Genomic DNA, 11363 nt, shown 5'->3' with positions numbered 1-11363 from the left:
CTCACCCATAGCAACGCAAGGCCCCCCCCCTCTCTCTCCCCCCCTCCCCCCTCGGCAGCGGGAAGGAACTGAAGACGGTGCGCTCCAGGCTTCCAGACATGTAGAGCGCCGTCACCAGCAGAGTACTGGTAGTAGATCACCGAGAGCCGCCCCAGGCTCGGGTCAGCGGGGCACCCGGACTCCGGGGAGGCCCGAGGCCGCGGGACGGATGGGGCGCCGTCATGGGTGCGCTGCAGGAGGGGCCTGCACTCCGGGGTGCGGCTCCGGCTTCCGCTCTGCCTCCCTGCGCTGACCTAGGGCTAGGGTAGTGTCTAGTTCCCATGCGAGAATCGGACCATGTCGACGCCCCGCCTACGCTTCTTCACGTGACCCCGGACCATGTCGACGCCCCGCCTACGCTTCTTCACGTGACTCGGACCATGTCGACGCACCACCTACTCTCCCTCACGTGATTGGGTTAACCCCACCTACTCATCGTCACGTGACTAAGGTACTGCATGGTTCCCGTCCGAGAAACGGACCATTCCCTGCCCACTCTTCAACACGTAACATGGGTAGCCCCGCCTACTATGTATCACGTGACTAGGGTTGTGTCTGGTTCCCACCCGAGAAACGAACAATTTCAATGCCCCGCCTATTCTTCCTCACGTGACTAGTGTAGTATCCAGTTCCGATCCCAGAAACGGATTACGTCATTGCCACGCCTATTTTTCTTCGCGTGGATTTTGGGAACGTTTCGCCCCTACCACGCACGTACAGTCTGACGTAATTTTGGTCCCCTCATTTGTGATGTATTTGAGAAGGAAAGATCTGGCTACCAGGCTGCAAAGCAATGCGCTCTTGGGTGGCTGAGTTTAAAATGGCCGTTTTCTTTGGGCTACTGAAACACTTGTGTACGAGCGTGATATAAAATATCAATCAATACTGGGAAAGTTCCTGTAAACAGTGGTGGAAATGCCCTTTTGACTATTGGCCTCCCTTTAGAGAATATCAATAGGATATCGCTCTGAGAACACGGTCCTGACCAACAAATAGCGGGCTGAATCCGAAGTGACAGTCACAGTGGGATGCCATAGCTGACACCCCTAAATACTTCCCATGTGATATCTATGAATCCAATAGAAATATGCTCTTGATGTTGTCTCCTTTCTGTAACCTTGTCAAAGTTGGGAGGGGGGAGGGTGTAAGGTTGGACAGTATTATTCTGTTTATCACTTGTTTATGGTAAAACAATAAAGAAAGTTTAAAAGAAAATCGAATCTTACGTGCTACAACTACGCAGATGACATTCAAATCATCTACAAAATCGAAGATGCACAAGAAGAACACTCAACTTTAGGAGAATGTCTCAAAGAAATCTATGACTGGATGAACGCCAACAACCTAAAAACCAACTGAGGAAAAATAGAAATCATGATTATATCTAAACACCAAGAGAACAATACCTGCATGCCATGGCCGATAGAATTGGGAACCGCGCCCACACCATCAAACATAGTCAAAAACCTGGTCTTAATGGACAACGCACTAGCATTAGAACCACAAGTAAACACAATAATTAAGAAATGCTTCTTCCTCCTTCACTCAACAAAAAAAATCCTACCATTCCCATACATGCCAACCCTCCCGATTTAGGCTGGAGACTCCCGATTTTCGAGTGAAAAATACTGCTATTTTTCACGTTCTCCCGCCTAAAATAATTATTTCCCAATGCATTCCAATGGCGAAAATGTTGTCTCCCGATTTCGCTGTTGAAATCTCCCTCTCAGCCACTTCGGAATGTTGACATGTATGCATTCCTGTCCTTCACCCACAAAACACTGACAATCGTCGCCATCATCATTTCAAGAATTGACTGCGCCAACAGCCTCTACCTGCTGAAGAAACTACAATGCATCCAAAACGCACCGGCTAGACTCCTCCTTAATCTATCGAGAAGACATCATACCAGTGATGAAAATGCTACATTGGGTTCCAATCAAACGTATCACGTTCAAAACAATGTGCATAGCACACATGGCAATCAGCAGCCAGGGAGCATAGTTCCTACAAAAGAAAATAACCATCTACAAGCCAATGAGACTCCTTAGATCAAGCAATGAAATTCACCTGGAACCAAAGCCATACGCCAGGAAAAAACCTGGGGCTCCTCTTTCTCCTACCTGGCAGCAAAAACCTGCAACAACCTCCCGAAAGAAATAAGAAACATCAAAGACCACCTAAAATTCAGAAAACGACAAAAAACCTGACGGAAACAACTGACATAATAAAACCGAAAATGTAAAGAGAACTAGTTGACAACCCATGATGGTACAGATAACACCTAGAACTGACAGAGTCGGGGATCACCCAGACGAACAAGAAAGACTATGCTAGACGGAACCGACCAAGAGCAACAACCCAATCAGGACAGAAAAATAGGTAACAAGGCTGACACAAACAACAGGCACAACCATCAAGCCTTACCCACTACCAGCATCCCCCTGACAGACATGACTACATGAACCTTATGTTAACCCAAAGCCTAACACAATTGTGCATCTACACTATCCAACTACTACCTCTCGCTCACAAGACAACCACCTCAAACCACCCTCTCCATTTAAGCCAACCCGCCAACCAAATGAGACCACTATCACCACACTAATAAACCCACACCCAAGATTGTAAGTAGAAGAGGGAATGCACTAGACCAACATATATGATACCCTAGCAATATTCCTGGAGATGTACCGACTTCCTAACGATTAAACCCTACACACACAACATAATCATCTAAGAGATAGATGTGGTGATCCACATGCGTCAATCCAGACACCCTGGTAAGGACTGAACTGTACTGCGTTGCGCACAGATAGAGCTATGGGTATGGGCACAGGTCTCAACGACATCAGGCACAGATTGGGATGTAGGGGCTGGCCTGAGTAAGAACAAAGATAGAATTCTAGAGATGAACTCACGCAACATATGGACCGAGAGATGAGAGAGAGCCCTGTCTTGCTGAAACTAGTTCATTATAAGGAAGACATTTTTGTCTATGTCTCGAAAAATAAACACTATAAGAGTCTGCGTTTTTTTCTCCAGACAACAATGCCAAGAACCAACCCTACTAAAACTTCACCCCTCTTCACACATCTCTCAAATGCTAACTAAACACAACCACACCTCTTAAACCGCATCGACCCGCATGCACTTCACCACACCGTAACAACAAACAGACCGCACAGAGCCTTACACAACAGCACACAATGGACTCCGACAGGAATCCAAACCAAAAAACTCAGTGAACAGTGTTAACCGAACTGAAGCTGCAAACAGCACATCAGAGCTCCCTTGCTCTTTCTCTAAACTTTGTCCTACTAATGCGCCCTAACCTACCCCTCTTTCTTTCAGATCTGCGGCAAGGGACCACTACGGTGGTGATAGTGCATGGTATAAATATCCTTTAGCATTGACATTAACATGTTCTGTGCGACACAATGCAGAATGGGACAAATTATAAAAATAAAGTGTGAAGGAGGGTGTCCAGGCAAAGTTTTGAAACAATAGTTTCAAATTACAAAAGTTTTGAAAGAAAAGTGTTGAATGTATTTTTTTTAATGTTAAAGGCTTTATTTTAATTTGTATAGTAAAATAAGTGTGTTTACAAAAAAAAAACCAGGGGTTTGGGGGGGACCCCCATAAAAAAAAAAATAATACATTCTAAACTTTTGTTCTGACACTCTTGTGTCAGAACTTTTGTCATTCGAAAATTTGACTGTCGAAACAGTCACTATGAACCGTGAAGGAGACTACAGGGTCCAGATAACGGTAGCAGGAGTAGTGAAATATGGACAGAATGAATGAAAATAGTTTATAAAAATGTTTTGTTTTTCCCTTGGCCTAGGCCTCAAGGTTTGTAAAACTCTGCAGAGCTGCAGGGTGTTTTTGATAAGTTAGCAAAATGTAGAACTGCTGTTCTGTGACAAAACCACTGACAACGAAGAAAGAAGGCTTTGGAGCATCCCTATTATGGAAAAAGGACAGATTGGGATGAAGCCATGATCCATATCCAGTGACGCCACTACAGCAAGCCAAGCCTATATAAAACCCTGTCTGGCACCACTTTGACAGGAAGGGACAGGAGAAGACTGTTCAGGCAGCAAAGTCCTTTGCTACAATCCTCATTTTGTAAGATTAAACTTGTTATCCTTACAAGATCAGCTTTTTGCCTTATTTCTCTAGAGGGGTGTATTTATTCTGGTGTCAGCGTAATTAGGGACACCCTTAGAGCTTCTTGGTGTATGTAGAGGGGCGGGGGCATCTAGGTGGGGTCTGGATCGGAGGGACGGGGCATCTTGGTGGGATCTGGAATGGAGGGATGATGGGGTATCTTGGTGTGAGTCTGGAGGCCTGGATGAGGACATCTGGGTGTGTGGAGAGAGGTGGGCATCATAATATGAGTCTAGATCGAGAGATGGGGCATCTTGGTGTGGGTATGAAGAGTGGCATGGGACTTGGTGTGTGGAGAGGGTTGGGTGATCTAGAGGTGAATGGAGGGCAGGATGGGGTGTGGAGGGAGGGATGGGGATCGTGGTATCCGTGGTCTAGAAAGAGGTATGGGGCATCTTGTTGGGGTATGGATTGGAGAGATGGGGCACATTGGTGTGGGTCTCATGGAATGGGGACATGTCATGGGCCATCTTGGTGGGACCTGGATCGGAGGGGGGATCTTAGTGGCTCTGGAATGGAGGTAGTAGGGCATCTTGGGGTCTGGGATGGGGCATCTTGGTGCATGTCTGGGGTGAGGGATGGGGACCCCATGTCATGGGTCTAGCAGAAGGATATGGGCATCTATGTGGGGTCTGGACTGGTGGGATGGTGCCATCTTGATGGGGTCTGGAGACGGCATGGGGCATCTGGATTGTGGACAGAGGGGGCATCGTAGTATGGGTCTGGAGGGATGGGGCATCTTAGTGGGGTCTGGATCAGAGGGAGGGGGCATCTTGATGTGGTTCTGGAGGGAGGAATAGGGGCGAATTTGGTCTGTGTCTGGAGGGAGGGATGGGGCATTTTGTTATGGGTCTGGGTGGAGGGATGGAGACACATTGGTCTGGAGGGATGGGGGCATCTTGGTGTGGATCTGAAGAGTGACATGGGGCATTGTGTGTTGAGGAGAGGGCCGGGGGCCTTTTGGTGTGGGTCTGGAATGCAAGATGGCAGCATCTTGCTGTGTGGAGAGAGGATGGGCCATCATGGTATGGTTCTGGAGGGAGGGTTGGTGGCATCTTGGTTTCTGGATCGGAGGGGGGCCTCGTGGGTCTGGAATGGAGGGATGGGGCATATAATTGGGGCATGTTGGGGAAATGGAGCATGTAGGTCTGAGTGAGGGCTGGAGCACTCTGATGGGAAGAATGGGGGCATCTGGGTGTGAATGAAGGGATGGGGTATGTAGGTCTGGAGAGAAGGATGTTGGTCTACGGAAGGGGTGGGAGCATGTGGGTGTCAGAGAAGGGATGGGGCAAATCGGGCGTGGGTCTAGAGACAGGGTGGATGGTGTCATCTGTGTGAGAGTCTAGAGGTAGAGGTGAAGCATCTGAGTGCGGCTCTGGAGAGAGGGATAAAGCATCTTGGTGTAGTTATGGAGGGACGGATGTTGGTGTTTTTGTGTGGGTCCGCAGGGAGTGTGAGAAACCTGAGGGTATTCTCCCAGGTAGACCTTGAGAATCCCTTATTCAGGTGGCCAGGGAAGGGCTGGCTCTCTCAGATCCCAACCCTGGGGGTGGACTAGCGATGGAGGATTACCTGGGTGGGGGAGCCTGGGGTTATGCTCGGGGGAATCCTCCAGGCGAGACACAGTATTATTCCGGGGAAAAGGTGAGAAGGACGAAGTCCCTGAACCTTTTGTAGGCTGTTCCAACTCTACCTCCCTTCCAACCGCCCACTGAATCTCCCTTACCCGAATCCAACAAAACCTCTGCATCAGGTAAACCTACTAGGAACTCAAACCCTGTAAATTACATCTTCCAGAATCCCTGTCTTCTACTTGAGTACTCCTAGTCATTCTTCTCTACGTTCCTCTGATTATTATTTCCCGAACTCCAAGTCTACTTTGACAAAACACATTCCCCCCTATTTATTTCACAAACCCTACAAAGCTCACCTTTCTGAATCGACCAACCACACCCTTCCTTATGACACCTTTTCCCCATCCTACCCAGGAGGATACTTAGAAACTCTAACCCCCCCTCCCCTTTTCTGACACAAACGCTTTCTCACGCCGCTACAGACAACGGACTAACACCAGAGCTGCTTACCTGACAGGTCCCTACACAAAGATCAGGCAATTGCTGATAACTATACACACCGGACTGCCCTTTCCCTTCCCAACAGGGATAACAGGCGGAGCACGAGAGCACATTTTGGGCAAGGACAAATGCACAAGGAAGCAGCTATTCCAGGACAGCAGTTCAAACGGAGAAGAAAGGCGGCAAGACTGTAAATGACAACAAGGAGGGAAGTGCCCTTGCCCTTTTTGAGCCAAACCCGCAAAGTCTTTGTGAAAGGAATCATAAGACCGGGAACTACAGCTGACGTGTGGTGTAACAGATGGCAATGGTGCACGGGACCCTCCCGCACTGATAACCGAGGCAGAGAGATGCGCTGGCTACCATGGTACCACCCTTGTTGCCAGAGACAAGAAACGACAAGGAGTTTGGCGCAGCCGGTGAGTCGGAGGGAGTACTGATAGTAAACCGGACGCAAAGGATGCAAATGGAAACATGCTATGAACAAAGAACTTGTGTGCTAATTAACTATTAAAGCCCAGGGAAAGACCAGCTGCAGAGTGGTCCAGCGTCACATGGGCGTCCATTCGAAAGACTCTGGCTGGTCCCCTTTTCTTGTGAACATTATAGAACCAAGAGGCCATAGGAAAGGCTGGCATAGAGAGTTAAGGAGGTCATACAAGGGCCGAGCCAAAATCCCTTGTACAATCGAAAGTCCTTAACCCATTACCACAATTTTGACACTTTGAAACAGGCGTTTGCGCCCAGGCTCAAGGAAACGCTGAGCGAAAAGTGAATGCGTGAAGCCTGATTGGGGGCTTAGAGAAAGCCTGACTGGTGGCTAAGGTGAAGCCTGACTGTGGGCAGAACAAGAGAAAGCCTGACTGGGGCTTAAGAGAAAGCCTGACCGGGGGCTGGAAAAAGCGAAGGGAAGTGAATCCTGCAAGGTGTTACAATTAAGGGAACTGTGTTAAACTGGCAAATGTGAACCCGGCTGAGGGATGCCCACATATGAGAGCAAAACGTAACACCCCGTAAATCATTGTGCCGACAAGTGTGAACCCGACTGAGGGATGTCCACAAGGAACGGTTGTTTAAAAAGACATTGAGACATGTTACAAGTTGCTCATATCTTGAACGAAAGGCTGTAGTGAACCCGACTGAGGTAGGCCAATGTTGCAAAATGAATGGAGCTCGGTTGAGCGGATCCATAGGTGAAGGGAAATCACCAGACAGGAAGATTACTGAAAGGAACTTTTGTTTTGTTGTTTATAGCACATCAGGCCCTCTGAGGCAAGAGACTTAGTGTAAAAGAGACTAGGCCACGAGAAGGCCCTGAAATTTTGGAAACAAATTGTAAGCTCATGCTGGAGAAGCCCAGGAGTGTGCTGTGCTTGAGAGTCCTGCCTTGTCCCATGCGAAAAACGCAGGGAAGGGAGACCCTAGTTATTCCATCCTGACTTATTTTGTGAACATTTTCTGGTGAACATTATCCCACTCTATTTTGTAATTTCGCGGTAAGGATTGGCAATCGTTTTTTTTTTTAGTATAGGCCCTTTTTTATTTGACAAGACACCACTTGGACTGCCTTATTATTATTTGATGGTTGTAGCTTGCTCCCATCTTAGATTTAGGTTTAGATTAGGTGTTTTTCTCACCCATTTATACAGTTTAATAAACACCCTTGAACTTTGATCACTTGTGTCTGTCTTTACTGTTGCCACCATGAGTTCCTTACAGGAGGGATGGTGGGTTCGGAGGGCGGGATGGTGGCATGTGGGTCCAGAGTGGGGGTGGTAGCATTTGAATCTGGAACGTGTATTTTGAAGGAGATATAGGGCATCTGAGAGTGAATGGGGACATATAGGGCTGGGGTATCTGCTGGTGAGTGGGGGTATGGAGGGCTGGGGCATGCAAGTCCGGAGGGAGCGATGGTGGTGGCTGGGCTTGGAGGGACAGAATTGGCATTTGGGCCTGGTGGGATGATTAGTGGCATGTGAACGTGCAGCATGTGTTTAAAGATAAAGGGAGGAAGTGCATCTGGGTTTGGATGGATAAGGTTTGTAAGAATGCAGCATGCACGTCTGATTGTGAGATGGGGCATTTGGGGTGTGGGATTGGGCATGTGTGAATGTGGGGTTGGGTATCTGGGTGTAGATGGGGCATGTAGGGTATGGGGCATCTTCTTGAATGGAGGGATGTGGCATCTGGATGTGAATGAGGCTATGAGGACATGAATATCTGGAGGGATGGGGCATGTGAATCTGGATTGAGGGGTGGGGCATTTGCATGTGAATCGTGGGAGGAGGGTATCTGTATTAATGCAAGAATGGTGGCATGTAGGTCTGGAGGACAGGAGGCAGCATCTGGATGTGAATAGAGGGATTGGGCATGTAGGGCTGGGGTCATCTGTCTGTGGAGGGAGGGCTTGGGACTTTGGGTCGGGAGGGAGGGAGGGCTTGGGGCTTGGGGTCTGGAGGGAGGGCTGGAGCACCTGTGCATTTGTCTGGAGGGAAAGGTGGGGCATCTGGGTGTGAATGACAGGATGGTGGCATGTAGGTCTGGAGGGAGCAATGAGGGCATCTAGGTGTGAATGGCAGGATGGTGGCATGTAGGTCTGGAGGGAGCAATGCGGGCATCTAGGTGTGAATGGCAGGATGGGGCATCTGGTGTGATTGGCAGGATGGGGCATGTAGTTCTGGAGGGAGCAATGCGAGCATCTATGTGTGAATGGCAGGATGGGGCATCTGGGTGTGAATGGCAGGATGGGGCATGTAGGTCTGGAGGGAGCAATGAGGGCCTCTGGGTGTGAATGGCAGAACGGGGCATGCAGGTCTGGACGGAGCAATGCGGGCATCTAGGTGTGAATGGCAGGATGGGGCATCTGGGTGTGAATGGCAGGATGGGGCATGTAGGTCTGGAGGGAGCAATGAGGGCATCTGGGTGTGAATGGCAGGACGGGGCATGCAGGTCTGGAGGGAGCAATGCGGGCATCTAGGTGTGAATGGCAGGATGGGGCACCTGGGTGTGAATGGCAGGACCGGGCATGCAGGTCTGGAGGGAGCAATGAAGGCATCTAGGTGTGAATGGCAGGATGGGGCATCTGGGTGTGAATGGCAGGATGGGGCATCTGGGTGTGAATGGCAGGATGGTGGCATGTAGGTCTGGAGGGAGCAATGAGGGCATCTAGGTGTGAATGGCATGATGGGGCATCTTGGTGTGAATAGCAGGATGGGGCATGCAGGTCTGGAGGGAGCAATGAGGGCATCCCGGTGTGAATGGCAGGATGGGGCATCTGGGTGTGAATGGCAGGATGGGGCATCTGGGTGTGAATGGCAGGATGGGGCATGCAGGTTTGGAGGGAGCAATGCAGGCATCCAGGTGTGAATGGAAGGGTGGGGCATGTGAGCGTAGAGGGAAGGTTTGTTGCATGTGGATCTGAAGGGAAGGATGGGTCATGCATGTGGATGGAGGGCAGAGGGCGAGTTCCTCTGCAGGGATGGTGCTGTGGGTCTAGAGGGACAGATCAGGGATTCTGGGTGTGGGGAACCAAAAATAGTTGGTTATCAACTAACTTCTCCCCACTCTACTCCACTCATGGATGGCCCTCAACAAAACTATTCCCTTCTCTTCACTTTTGATGCTAGGTCTAAGCCCCATGCGGTGGCCTGCCATCACTCAGTGAGCGTGCCTGCTGGCACAGTGATGTGTAAGGCTCAGTCTCCCGATATGTGGGAATGAACTGCACTTAATGTTGCACTTTCTCATTGCTGGCATAGGTGAGCTCTGTGGGACAAAGTACTAGGCGTTATCACTTCTTCCTAGGAGGCCAGGGAGGTGAGGCCATTACCCGGCAGTCCCCCTGGGGGTGGTATAATGCTGGAGGATCTCATGGGGAAGGAGGAAACCCCCTCTGGGGATAAAGACAACCATCTAGGGTACAGCTCTTATGAACAAATCTCACCCCCTACATACTCAAATTCCTCTTCCTCTTCTACCTTCTTTATAGACAGTAGACCTGTGTACTGTGGTAAGGCTGAATTTCTTGAAATCATTGAAAGTACTGGGACGAAGAAGAACCACAAGAGCCCATGTAATCTAAATGCTGGCACGAGCAGTCCCTGCAGAGTAATGAAGATAGAAGCTGCAAAAGAAAAAAAGGACTAATGAGCCTAGGGACAGCTAGCAACATTGTATAAAGATCGACAATGGACTGAACAAAACAAGATTGTCAAGGGTAGCTGCATAAGGTTGCAGGTGTGCTGATCAGTGAACGCAGGAGTTTGAAATCCGCCTTACCGATCCAGAGAGAGAGTGCTCCAAGGACGCTGGTGGTTGGCCGCGTTTTATGATCAGAGGGTTTGCAGGAGCAGACCTTTGCTTGGCACTGCCAAAAGGAGGAAGGAACACAGATGGCAACCGGGAACACCGTCATGGAGCCGCAGAGGAACGAGACATCGCAGAAGCAGAATTGAATGCCCACCGGCTCAGGAAGCCCCGGTGACGTGCCGATACCCCTGATAGGGTACGGGGTGGCATAGGAGATTAGAACACTTCTAGATTCAGCTTTTCTCACAGAGGCTAATGGGCGCAACTTCTGAAAGCAATCATGTACACTTCTAGATTCAACTTTTCTCAGAGAGGCTATTGGGCGCAACTTCTAAATGAAATCATGTACACTTCTAAGTTGAACTTTTCTTAGAGAGGTTGTTGTGCGCAGCTTCAAGATGCGATTGGGAACACTTGTAGATGCAGTTAGGGATACATATAATTCACCTTTTTCAGACAGGCTATTGGACGCAACTACTAAATGCAATTATGTGCACTTCCAAGTTCAACTTTCTCAGAGAGGCTATTGGGCGCAGTTTCTGAATGCACTTGTAGATGCAGTTAGGACATTTATAGTTGAGTTTTTTCAGACAGGCTATTTGGGCGCAACTTCTAAATGCAATCATGTGCACATCAGATTCAACTTTTCTCAGGGTGGCTATTGGGCGCAGTTTCAAAGCAATTCTAGAATCGACTTTCACTGTTGGTGCCTTGTTATATCAGTGGTAGGGTAGTATGGCGTGAAGTAATTGCTTCTGTCCCCGTCCT

At 49.1% G+C, this 11363-nt stretch overlaps 1 long non-coding RNA gene across 1 annotated transcript in view; it reads right to left on the bottom strand.

The window, feature by feature from the left end:
• The window catches only part of LOC138527383 (uncharacterized), a 30764-nt gene extending 30648 nt beyond the window's left edge, over window positions 1-116 (bottom strand). The window contains exon 1 of the long non-coding RNA XR_011283914.1: window positions 70-116. This is a non-coding gene — a long non-coding RNA (uncharacterized lncRNA). The remainder of the gene's footprint in view (window positions 1-69) is intronic.
• Between the last annotated feature and the right edge of the window lie 11247 nt (window positions 117-11363).

This window comes from Ambystoma mexicanum, chromosome 14 (genome assembly GCF_040938575.1).
Source record: "Ambystoma mexicanum isolate Mex_15411 chromosome 14, UKY_AmexF1_1, whole genome shotgun sequence".
NCBI lineage: Eukaryota > Metazoa > Chordata > Amphibia > Caudata > Ambystomatidae > Ambystoma > Ambystoma mexicanum.
This window is presented reverse-complemented; position numbering and strand designations above follow the sequence as displayed.